At 41.8% G+C, this 12200-nt stretch overlaps 1 protein-coding gene across 2 annotated transcripts in view; it reads left to right on the top strand.

Annotated features, from left to right (window-relative positions):
• KCTD12 (potassium channel tetramerization domain containing 12) overlaps window positions 1–12200 on the top strand; it is a 155131-nt gene that overhangs the window by 138286 nt on the left and 4645 nt on the right. Inside the window, exon 5 of one of the 2 annotated variants that reach the window (XR_008556747.1) lies at window positions 170–228. The exons of the other annotated variant lie outside the window; for it this stretch is intronic. The gene's annotated coding sequence lies outside the window, so the exon portion shown is untranslated. Of the gene's footprint in view, window positions 1–169; window positions 229–12200 lie in introns of those variants that run through there. 2 annotated transcript variants of the gene reach the window in all.

Below are 12200 nucleotides of genomic sequence, written 5' to 3'. Positions count from 1 at the left end.
TATAGCTGGATTATTATAAATAAAACACTCTACTGTTATTTTCTATTCTTTTGGCAGAAATAGCATTTGTATAAGAAAAGTATGCTTGGTTTCTTCTGTTCCTGATTTAATCCTTCCTTTTTCTCCTTCTTTCTCTCCTTGCCTTCCATTTCTCTTTCCCCATTCTCAGACTGGTATGCAGTGATTCTAAAGAATAATGACCTTGTAGTATTTGTCTACTTATATAGAAAGCAGGGCACTGGCCCGGTTTTTCTGCTTTCTTTAGTATCTACTTACATAGCTGCATTTTAGCTCATGGACACATAATAAATTTTAAGTTTGGCTTCCATGCTTAGCTCCACTCATTATGATCCTCTTTAATGCCTGGCTCATTGTGTCACATAGATTTTCCACACATTTTCATATGCATTTCCCTACAGTCCTGTTGAGTTAAATTTCATTGCTGTTTAGTTCTTGCTAATAATTCTTTCCACGAATGGTGTCACATTAAATTTTAAAAAATGCCTGGGAAGTAATTTGACATTTATAAGATATATTTTGATTTTGTAAGAAACTAGATGTGAATTATTTTTATCATTCCCTTCTCAACTACTTGAGAAAAATCAGAAAGTGGAAGTTCAACAGTGGCCAATACATGTTCCAGTGTATAATCAGGGACACAAAATAATCTTTCTTAAAGCCTTTGAAATTTGCCTACTATGATGGAGACCAGTGACAAATAATAATGTATCTGTAATATGGTATCAATAATATTATCAATAATATTAGCTGGAGTTGTAAGTACACTTGGTTTTGAAACTAGCTTTGAAACTCAAGTGTAATAAGAATAGAACAGCTAAGAGAGTGAATGACCCACTGAATATGTCCAACTGGGAATAAGGAAGGACCCAGGATGGTTTAGCTTGCAGAAGAGATCAAAATGAAATGTGAGAGAGGGAGCAGACTCTGTCCACATTGTCCCCCAAGGCTTTCTAGAGATAGTCTCCCAGAGGTTGGGTTTGCTAACTTCTAGAAATAGTCTAGCAGAGGTTGGGTGACTAAACTTCAGGTATATTACAAACAGAATTCTTTCACTGGGTAAGAGTGGGCAGCACATTGGTATCTATTAGAAATGGGGATAATTCCAATTTGCTTAGTTGACGAAGTTACAGGATGTTATTGGGGCAAACGTTAGAAGTCAGGCATTGAGCCTTTTCGGTGTCTTGGGGCTCTGACCCTATTTCATGTAGTGGGTGCCCCTTCTTCCTGTTTGCTGTGAGTTGTGAGGTTGTGGTCCCTGTTGGTTGTCAGGGAAGTCTGCACGCCCACACCGGAAGGAAGAGTGGGCTGCAGGGAGTCTGGGAGGAGCACCCAGGCTGGGGCTCAGTAAGCCAGGGTTGCATATTTTGTTTGGTCAACTGACAAGGGGATTTGTTTATTGTTACCATGGCTAGATTATTTTCCCACCGGGGTCATGAGTTTTGCTGTTTGTTAATTTTAGAGAAGTTATGAGGGTAAAGTTAAAAGTATTTGAGGAGGTTGTCAAAAAACACTCTTAGGAAGGCTACTGACCCTCTCAGTTGAGGTCCTGAGCACAGTGTGAACTAAATAGAAAACATCAGTTGAGACCTATGTGTCATCCGGGGACTTGGCTGTCATGGAGGTTTTTACTGTATTGTCACTAAGGCATCAAAGAAACAGTTTGTTTCTGTAGTGGCTTTGATATAGCAAGCTAATAGGAAAAAAAAAAAAAAAAAGACAAAGGTATGCCTGGGGCAAGGAGAGAAATGGTATGAGAAATACATGGATGTATTGAGAGGAGATGAGATAAATAATTTTAGGACGAAAATTTGAAATAGAAAAGAAAAAATAGATATTCTTCAGGTGCTAACAGATCAAACAACTAGGAAATGAGTTTGACTTATAGAAACACAAATCCATACTGACCAAGAAAGAGGAGAAGCAATGGAAACATTTCTATCTCATCTAAAATAGGAGTCTTCTTCTTGCTGAGCCTCATCTTTCCTGTGAAATAGGATTCTCCTTTGGTGAAAAATGTATTATCTGGCCTACCCCCGACCTCCAAGCTCTAGAAGTAGGCACTTGTAATATTTCTTGTTTTAATCTAGGACCTAGATGGATAAATCATAGTGATACATACTTAAAGTAGACTTTATTTTTAAAAAAATCAGTTAAAGATAGCTTTGCACTCAAAATTTCATGTTGGTAGAGATCAGAAAACTTAATCAGATAAAATTTGATGTGAAACACACAAACCTAGAGATAGTTCTAAAAACTGCTAGTGACAATAATAAGATGCCTGTGAATGTCACATTCAGGCTACGCCAAAGGCCAGTGTAAGACCCAGTTTCCTGTGGAAGGGGAAAGAGGAGTCATGCTTGTTGAATGCCAACTTTGATCTGGCACTGGGCTAAGCACTTTAAATCTATGACCTCATTTATTCTTCACAACCCTGAAATTAAGTATTATTATTATACAAAAGAGGAAACTATGGTCCCATCACTTAGGAAAGAAAATATGGAGCATAATTTCTGAACTATATCCTTCATGCATTGGGTCTCTGGGGCTGGGATTCAAACATAAGGTTTTTATAGTTTGACTTGCAAGTCCATGAAATTTCTTTTGAGAAATTGACACCTCTTCTCTTCTGTGAGGGTATACTGAAACCTTAAATATCCTACCATTCCCACTACCTGAATACAACTCATCTCACTAAGATGGTAAGAAGTTCTGGAGACCTTCAAGCTATAATGCCCCACCATCCTGAACCTTCACCTGTAGTTCCTAATGGTTACACCTATTGAAATTTTGTTAAGCCCGAGGCTAGCCAGTGGGACTACTCACCTGACCTTCTATTGACTCATGTTAAGCAGCTCCACACTTATGATGAAGAGTCCTTGGAAAGTCCTATCTTAGGATTTTTTTTTTTATTTGTTTGTTTTTGGAAGTTGTTGTGGACTGTATTGTGCTCTCCCCCTACCCCAATTCACATGCTAAATCTCCATTGTGGCTTTATTTGAGGACAGAGCTTGTGAAGATGTAATAAGGTTAAATGAGGTCATAAGGATGGAGCTTTATTCCAATAGAACTGGGTCCTTACAACAAAAGAAAGAGTATTAGAGATCTCTCTCTCTGGGTGTGCACAGATAAGAGATCATGTGAGAAAATATCAAGAAGGTGGCTGTCTACAAGCTAAGAAGAGAGGCTTCATCAGAACCAATGTTCATAGCACCATGACTTTGGACATTTAGCTTCCAGAATGGTAAGAAATACATTTCTGTTGTTTAAGCTGCCTAGTTTGTGGTATTTTGTTATGGCAGCCCAAGAAGACGAATATAGGTGGCTTCTCCCAAAATCTAAACCCAGGAGAAGGGTTTGAGTGCAAAGAGTTTCCTTGGGGTATGATCCCAGAAAACACTGTGAGATGGTGGGGAAGTGATATAAGAAAAGGAAGAACATTTTTAAAAAAATATATTTTTACTAGAGGCCTGGTGCACAAAATTCGTGCATGGGTGGGGGGAGGGAGAGGAGGGTGGTCCCCTCAGCCCAGCCTTCACCCTCTCCAATCCGGGACATCCCTCTCACAATCCGGGACTGCTGGCTCCTAACTGCTCACCTGCCTGCCTGCCTGATTGCCCCTAACTGCCCCACTGCCAGCCTGATAACCACAACTTCCTCTGCCTGTGGGCCTGATCGCCCCTAACTGACCCCCTGCTGGCCTGGTTGCCCCAACTGCCCCCCTGCCAGCCTGGTTGCTCCCAACTGTCCCCCCAGCCAACCTGGACACCCCCAACTGCCCCCTCCTGGCCTGGTCACCCCCAACTCCCCCCCCTGCTGACCTGATTGCCCCTCACTGACCCCCCTCTGCCAGCCTGGTTGCCCCTCATGGCCTCCCTGTCGGCCTGGTCACCCCCAACTACTCCCCCTGCCAGCCTGGTCATCCCACACAGCCTGCTTGTTCAGTCGTTTGGTCATCCCTCACTAACCCCCCTGCCAACCTGGTCGCCACACACAGCCTGCTGTTCAGTTGTTTGGTCATCCCTCACTAACCACTCTGCTGGCCTGGTTGCCCCATGCAGCCTGCTGTCCAGTCGTTACTGAGAGGGCCTCCTGACCAATTTGTATATTACCCCTTTTTTAGTATAGATTGATTTCAGAGAGGAAGGAAGAGGGAGAGAGAGATAGAAACATCAATGATGAGAGAGAATCATCAATCAGCTGCTTCCTGCACACCCCCCACTGGAAAACAATCCTGCTACCTGGGCATGTGCCCTTAACCAGAGTTGAACCCGGAACCTTTCAGTCCACAGGCTGATGCTCTATCCACTGAGCCAAACTGGCTAGGGCAGGAAAGGAAGAAAATTGTGGTATTGAGTGGACTGCTGCTATGAGGAATTGGGACTCAGTTCTTCTGGGAAATTTCTGAGACAGTGGAAAATATCTCAGAATTCTTCTACTGCAGAGCATTTATCGACCTACTCCTACCCCTCATTCATTAAAGGTTCCTCCTGGCGCAATTTCCAGCCTGCCAAGTTTTTCCCACTGTCAGAGACTGCTGGAACAGGCAGAGAGATACAAAGAGCCATCTGAGCATGAATGGCCTATTAGTTACCTCCTAGATGGGCAGAGGGGATATGGTGGGGGCATCACTAAGGTCTTCTCAGCCCCCATTCAGTGGCCTCTAAAATTGCCCACTGGCATGCTTCTTACCACTATTGAAGATACTTCTGTTCCCCATCCCATGCTCCTGGCTCAGCCCACAGAGAAAAAACAACAACAGACATATACCTACATTTCTGCCTTCTAACACTTGTTTCCACTTGGGGAAGGCTTGGGAAGGAAACTTGTTCTTTCTACTCCTTACCTAAGCTACCCCAACAGATGAAAAGGAGCCGTCATGATCGGTGGAAAGCCTGCTATCACTTGAATAGGCTGGTCCATGTGGTAAGGTCCTTGTGTTTTGTTGTATTGCCCTTTTCTCTGACTGCTGCACTCATCGGTAAGAGGGATGGGGCGCTCCTCACTTCTCTTTTCCTGTGAGGTCAGCACAGAACTGAGGACAGGTCTACAACAAATTTCTGGAAGCATACGGAGCCATTTTTCTCTTGCTCTCTCCTTCCCACCAGCATGTGTTTGTGTGAGGCTAGTCTCCGTAACTGTGAGAAAATAAATTTCTGTTGTCTAAGCCATCCTTTGTTATGGCAGCCCTACTAAACGGATATACTAAACAAAGTCATTTCTGGGAACTGTCTGGAGTGAAGCAGGGTTCTTTTGCTGGGATCACTAGCTGAAAGGGTTATGTACTCCTAGAGGTACAGGTGGCCATCCTTGCCACACTGGTGGGTAGTAGTCCCCTGGGAATGAGACCAACACAGATAGAAGAGACAGGATCTTGAGAATGTCTTTACCTGCTGGGCTGCAACCATGCCTGAGGCTAGTTGTACCCTTTAAACTTCCTAGTTGTATAGCCCATCTTTTTTTTTTTTTTTTTGTATAGCAAGTTTGAGTTGGGCTGCTTTCAATTATAGTCAAAGATTCCTGACTATTACCTTACTTCTTTTGACATGCTAGCTTTCCCACAATGCATTATAATGGGTACCTGTTATCTTGATATTATAGTTTGCTGCTGTGGACAATTTGACATTCATTCCAATTTCATGACCTTAAAAACCAATGTTAAACTTCTATCATAAAAAGAAATCACTGTATAATGTATGCAATAGATACACTCCATCTCTATGTTATACCTTATCCTGGATCCTTATCCGAGCATGGGCTTTATGCCATCCCTGGAACTCATCTTCTCCTGATTGCTCTGTATTCTGTGATTCCCCCTCCTCATGTGTAGGGTAATACATAAGGTTGGACAAAAAAATCACAATTGTCTGCATGTCAGAACCATGTAGTCAAAAATCCTCACATAGAAATGAAGAGCTTTGTTTTATAGCAGGATGGTCTTGACAAACAGTTGACAAGTACTGAAATGTCTAAATTTCCCCTTTTAAAAACATTCCCACCACTGCCTGGCATTTGTACTAGAAATTCTCACTTCTAGAATCTGTCCTTTATATTAAGACATTATGTCTGGCAAAAGGCTGACCAAATAAAAATTTCAAGGGAAAGAATGAACAGCATATGTGCGTATTGTTTCCCATTAGTACCTATTATCACCCATTACCAGGACAAAGGAAGTAGAGGTAGAATTGGTTATATTCTATTGGGGGGCAGAGAGATCTAGAGCATAAGCTATAGCAGGACCCTGGGCAAATTTCACTTCTTTCGTATTTATGATTGCTGTTCTGCTGAGGATTCCGTCCTGAAATGAAGTTTTCCTTTAGTGAATTTCCATGACAGTTCTTACTGGTGAAAGCATGTTCCACACTTTCTCACTCCTGCAGGCTCCCTACTGGGGATCAAGCCTACACCTCTGACATGTGCCCTGTTCGGGAATCGAACCGGTGACCTTTTGGTGTATAGAATGATGCTCAATCACCTGAGCCACACTGGCCAGGGCATGTGTTCTTACCTCATGTCTCCCTCCAGGACTGTAAGTATGCACTGAATCTTTCTTTCTCTTATCACACATCCCCCTCTCCTTTTCTTTCTCCTCCTCCTGTTTTTCCTTCTCTCAGAATCTAAATCATATGAAGAATATTGACAATATCTTTTAAAATTATTCGTGCTCATCATAAAACAGCAAGCAATATTGAAAAATACAAACTTGAAATTAAGTATTTTCCTAAATTTTGCCACCCGAAAATAACCAATGTTTTTTTCCTATACCTCCCTATGTATATTAGAAAGATCCATATGTGGAAATATAAACACTTTTAGAAATATGGGATTCTATGTATGCTATTTGAAAATAATATGCATTAAGTTTTATTTTATTTTAATTTAACAAAAAAAGAAGAAACAGAATTAAAACGAAGTATTGCTGAACTTCAGATAAATTTCTACTCTAAGACACATTGGCTCTCAAGGAACCTTGCTAAGGAAATAGAATGTAGTCATTTTTCAAAACTACAGATTTAAATTTTGGACAGTATTGATTGACTCCTGGCTCTATAGATTAGAAAATTAGCACACATCCTCCTTCAGTTTTTTATTATTCACATTATAATTTTTCTATTGTCAAGATTTTTGAAATATATATTTTAAGCTTAGATGTGTTATATTGACTATTTATAAATTGAGGTATAATTGACATATAACATTGTATTTGGTTTAGGTGTACAACATAATTATTTGATATATGTAGATATTGTGAAATGATTACCACAATAAGTTTAATTTACATCCATTGCTACACATTGAGGTATTGATTTAAAATAAAGAAAATTTCTCTTTGTTTTTCATCTTCTTTGTTGCAAACAAGCTGGGCTGTGGAGGGCCTTTTCCAAGCCTAGGGCTGAAAATTGCAACTACAGATAATGCACAGGAGTGTTAAGCACTCCTGCATTGCCATTTCCAGACGGAGATTAGCTTTGTTGATTCATCAGGCAAGTTAGTCTCTTCATAATTTGCTTACAGGAGACATTGAGTCTCCTTGGAGCCAGACTGGTGCTTGTCTGGGTCTTTCCCAGGCTCTTTACTTTACTTTATCTGAATAATTTTTTGTTTTAGCAAAACAGGCTATAAATACCTTAATTTGTATTTTGTAATCAGAAGAAGATGGCAACAAATGAATCCAATTTCATAAGACAGTATTTAGGAAAAAATGTCTTTCCTGAGGTTATTGTGTTTTTATTGGTCCTGTGTTAGAGTTAAAAATGATCTTTCAAGGTTGTTGGGACTAATGGATAGGCATTTTCAAGACTTATTGTAGCATCTCCTTTTCTGAGCCTTGAAAGAAAAGGTTAAAGAGGGATAAATCTTGCCTGGTTCAAAATCATTACTGTTGGGAAGAATGTGAATTTTTAGACAGGTTTTTTTCCTAGTCTATGATTCTATGGTAAGTTATAGCAAGTTTTCCAATCTGAAACTACTAGTTACAGAAGAAATAAAAGGGTAATATGCTAATTAGACCAGGTTGACCAGACATCTTCCGGTCATCCGGTCTTCCTTCCGGACAAAGCCACGGTGGCAGGGGCTGAGGCAGAGGTGGTTAGGGATGATCAGGTCAGCAGGGGAGGGTGGTTAGGGGCAATCAGGCCAGCAGGCAGAGGGTTTAGGGGCGATCAGGCAGGTAGTCAGAGTGGTTAGGGGCGATCAGACAGGCAGGCAGGTGAGCGGTTAGGAGCCAGCAGTCCCAGATTGTGAGAGGGATGTCCGACTGCCGGTTTAGGCCCACAGGGATTGAGCCTAAACCAGCAGTTGAACATCCCCAGAGGGGTCCTGGATTGGAGAGGGTGCAGGCAGGCTGAGGGACCCCCTCCAGTGCACAAAATTCATGCACCGGGCCTCTAGTTGTAAATAATTGCTTGTAATATCTTCAGTGATTCTATACCGAATCCTTCTTTATTTTCTTTAACACTTCATTTGCCACACTGAGAGTTTTTTAAAAATTATTTTTCTATTAAAGACCTTTGTCTTACTTATAAGACATGTGATGAACAAGCTCATAGCATCTCAGATAATTCTATCATGTCAATAAGTAATTTTTCTTTTAGGTTTGGGTATTCTGGAATAAGCTGCTCTTAAAGGCATCAACTTGACTTATAATATTTTAAGGGTTGGCATATAATTGAGATGATCATGTTGCTTTATTTAATATTTTTTATTTTCTTTCTTTGGAGTGCCTTTAATTTCACTAAGTATCATATTGATTTAACTTATAGTTTTAAATAGCTATAGTGATGACATCTTTGAGATTTACTATTCATTTTTTCTTTCTTAAACTACTTCAATTGTCTTGTGTGTTTAGCAACTTAAACACAAAATTTTACCATGAATCTTGTTCCATAAGCCTGTAAGTTGTTCCCTTGCCCTGTTCCTTGTCCTTTTTCTTTCATTCTCTTCTTTTACTTCCTCCTCCGAATCAACACATTTTCATTTTAGAATAGTCATATATAATTAACTAGAGGCCCAATGTATGAAATTTGTGCAAGAGTAGGCCCTCGCAGCTCTGGCTTCATCCAGAAGGTTCTCCGGACAGTTGTTCCGCTATTCGGCCATTTGGTCGATTTGCATATTACGTTTTTATTATTATAGACTAGAGGCCTGGTGCATGAAATTCATGCATGAGAGGGGGGTCCCCTCAGCCCAGCCTGCACCTTCTCCAATCCGGGACCCCTTGGGGGATGTCTGACAACCTGATCCTTGGAATTGGGCCTAAACCAGCAGTTGGACATCCCTCTCACAATCCTGGACTACTCAATCCTAATCACTCACCTGCCTGCCTGGCTGATCACCCCTTACTAACCCCCCTGCCGGCCTGGTTGCCCCCAACTGCCCCCCTCTGCCAGCCTGGTCACCCCCAACTGCCCCTCCTGCTGGCCTGGTTGCCCCCAACTGCTCCCCCCTCCAGCCTGGTAGCCCCTCATGGCTCCACCGCCAGCCTGGTCTCCCCACACAGCATGCTGTTCAGTCGTTTGGTCTTCCCTCACTAATTCTCCTGCTGGCCTGGTTGTCCCACCCACCCTTCCTGTTCAGTCACTTGGTCATCCCTCACTAACCCCCTGCCAGCCTGGTCATAGGCAGCCATCTTGTGAGGGCATGAGGGTCAATTTGCATATTACCTCTTTATTATATAGGATTGCTTTTCAACTGATGAGAGTGACCATATGACTCCCTAATTTTATATTATAATGGGCTAATAATTTGATATAATCCAGACAGTGCTAGGAAACCAAGAACATTAGGTCAATACTATTGGCAAAAATTAAAGAATCAGCACTAGTAAAAAAAAAATTGTTTGCTCTAATCATGGTATTGCTTTGATCACGGTATTTTTTTTTCATGGTTCTTCTTTCCCATAATTCCTTGTTAACTGACATGAATGCTTAGCCCCTCATAGGAGTTACTCTCCTTTGAGCCTTACCTCTCATTAAGCTCAATTTTCCTTCTTCTCAAGGAATGGATTATAAAAGGAGATTTAAACTTCACTGCCTGGTCAAAATAAACATGTTAAAGGGCGATGTTGAGGTAAAGTCACATCATATAACTGTGTGTTTAAAAAAGTCATCATATTGCTTCTATGGGAATTTCTCTATTAAAATTTACTTTAGCAAATAATGGCATTCATAAGACAATCTACCCAAGGGCCTTAATAAAAAGGAAGAGCCAACACATAATATTTTATACCATGAAAATAGTAGCTCCGAGAAGTTAACGAGGAAGCCCAATGCTTCATGTTGACATTGAGTGTTTAGTTTTCCAGTGCTTCCCCTCAAATTCTGTGTGAGTACATACACGCACACAAGCACGCGTGTGCATGAAACACACAGGCTGGTTAAAATGTGGTTTATTTGAATTTTCTGATTGTTTTTGTTCATCAAAGTGCTTATCCTGTATAATAAAAGGGTAATATGCAAATTGACCCTAATGGCAGAACGACCAGAATGACCACTCGACCAGTCACTATGAGGCACACTGACCCTCTCGGTCCGTTTCCCTGGCAGGCAGGCTCCCATCACCTGATGGTGAATAGAGAACTGGGAGTGGGTGGTGGGGGATGCTGGCGGCACCACGACAAGGCCCTTGCCTGCCAGTTGCCCCACACACAGAGGGCGACCCACGGTGGGGGCGGGGCTGGCGAGCGGGTGGGAACGGCTGACCTCTCGGTCCCTCCCCCTGGCTGGCAGGCTTCGATTGTCCAATGGCGAACGGGGAACTGGGAGTGGGTGGCAGTAGGGGGCGGGGCCGGCTGTGGGCAGCCAGGGAAGATGGCTCTGAGTACAGTCCAGGCCTAGGGCCAGGCCTCTAGTTTAAAATAAGTGAGGTTAATGGCAGTTCACTCCCCTCTCATTCTGTCCTTTTCAATCTTTACTTCCAGTGTAATAGGAACTTGTTGTTCTTCCCAAGCAGTAGGTTGCAACTGGGAATATGATTTGAGTTGCTAGGTTTTCACTGTGACTCTGAGTGAAAGACAACTGTTTGCTATAAAGTCCTTTAGAGCCATGAGAAATTACTGTTCATAGCCTTTACACTAAATAAACCCTGCTGCTCATTCCAGCTTCTTTTGAACTTTCTCTAGCAAGCTATTCTGAAGGCGGAATAGCAGACTATTTAAGAACTGAGTTTCTGGAGTTAGATCTGTGCTTAAATTCTGATGCCACCATGTGCCAGTGAGTCAACTAACCTTTCTAAGTTTCAGTGTCCTCATCTATCAAATAGTTATTTGTGAAGACAATGTAATTGCTGTCACGGAATATAACTTCAGTAAATGCATCTCTTATTATAAACTTGTGTTTCCAAGCCATTTTATCATTTTTAAAGTATTCCACGTCCTTTGAAGAAGGCTTAAAGAGCACTGGCATGATCTACATTTAGCAATTAGGGTATTTTTTGAGCATTTATGATTAGAACAACATTGGGCTGGGCTCTTTGGTTATTACTAAACAAATAGTAAAGTAGCCATCCATTCTCTTAATGTGCTAAATATCTGGCTCAAGCTAAATGCGAAGGCTGGGGATTCAGAAGACTTCTTGGAAAGAGGAGTGCATATTTAGAATGCTGAGAAGCAGCAAGGTTCCTCCTCCTTGCACGGACTGGACCATGGCTCCAAAGACCTGCATTTAGTTCCAGCTCTGACACTGAGATGTCTTGCCACTTAACCTTTTGTAATCTTTGTTTCTTTGTCAGGTTTCTGCCTCAATCCTGTTGTTCTTCTGCTTACAAGTCTCTCCATGGCTGTCTCTGCCACACTCTCCTAAGATAAGTGCTACTGCTCCATACCCCACTGCCAAAAGCAGAGACCTCGATGCTCCTTTTCATATTCCCTCAGTGTCCCTCATCAATCAATCATTTGCCACCAGTCCTATAAATTTTCCCTGACCTTTTTATGCATTCTCTACATCCACCCTGTATTCAGTGCTTCAGGTTGGGCCTCCTTCTTATGTTGCCTAGATTATTGCACTAGCCTCCTAAAGCTTTTTGCTGTGTTTGCTCCCTTTTTATTGATCTAATCTACATCCCGTCAGCAGTTGATCTTTCTAAAATGCAGTTACAATCATGTCACTCTCCTGCATGTAACTCTTCAGTGTGTTTCCATTAGTTGATGGGAAGCAACCCAAAAGCTTTTCATAGCCCACTTGGTA

Source organism: Eptesicus fuscus, chromosome 8 (assembly GCF_027574615.1).
Source record: "Eptesicus fuscus isolate TK198812 chromosome 8, DD_ASM_mEF_20220401, whole genome shotgun sequence".
NCBI classification, from domain to species: Eukaryota; Metazoa; Chordata; class Mammalia; order Chiroptera; family Vespertilionidae; genus Eptesicus; species Eptesicus fuscus.
Note: the sequence above shows the minus strand (reverse complement) of the source record. Positions and strands in the feature narration are given on the sequence as shown.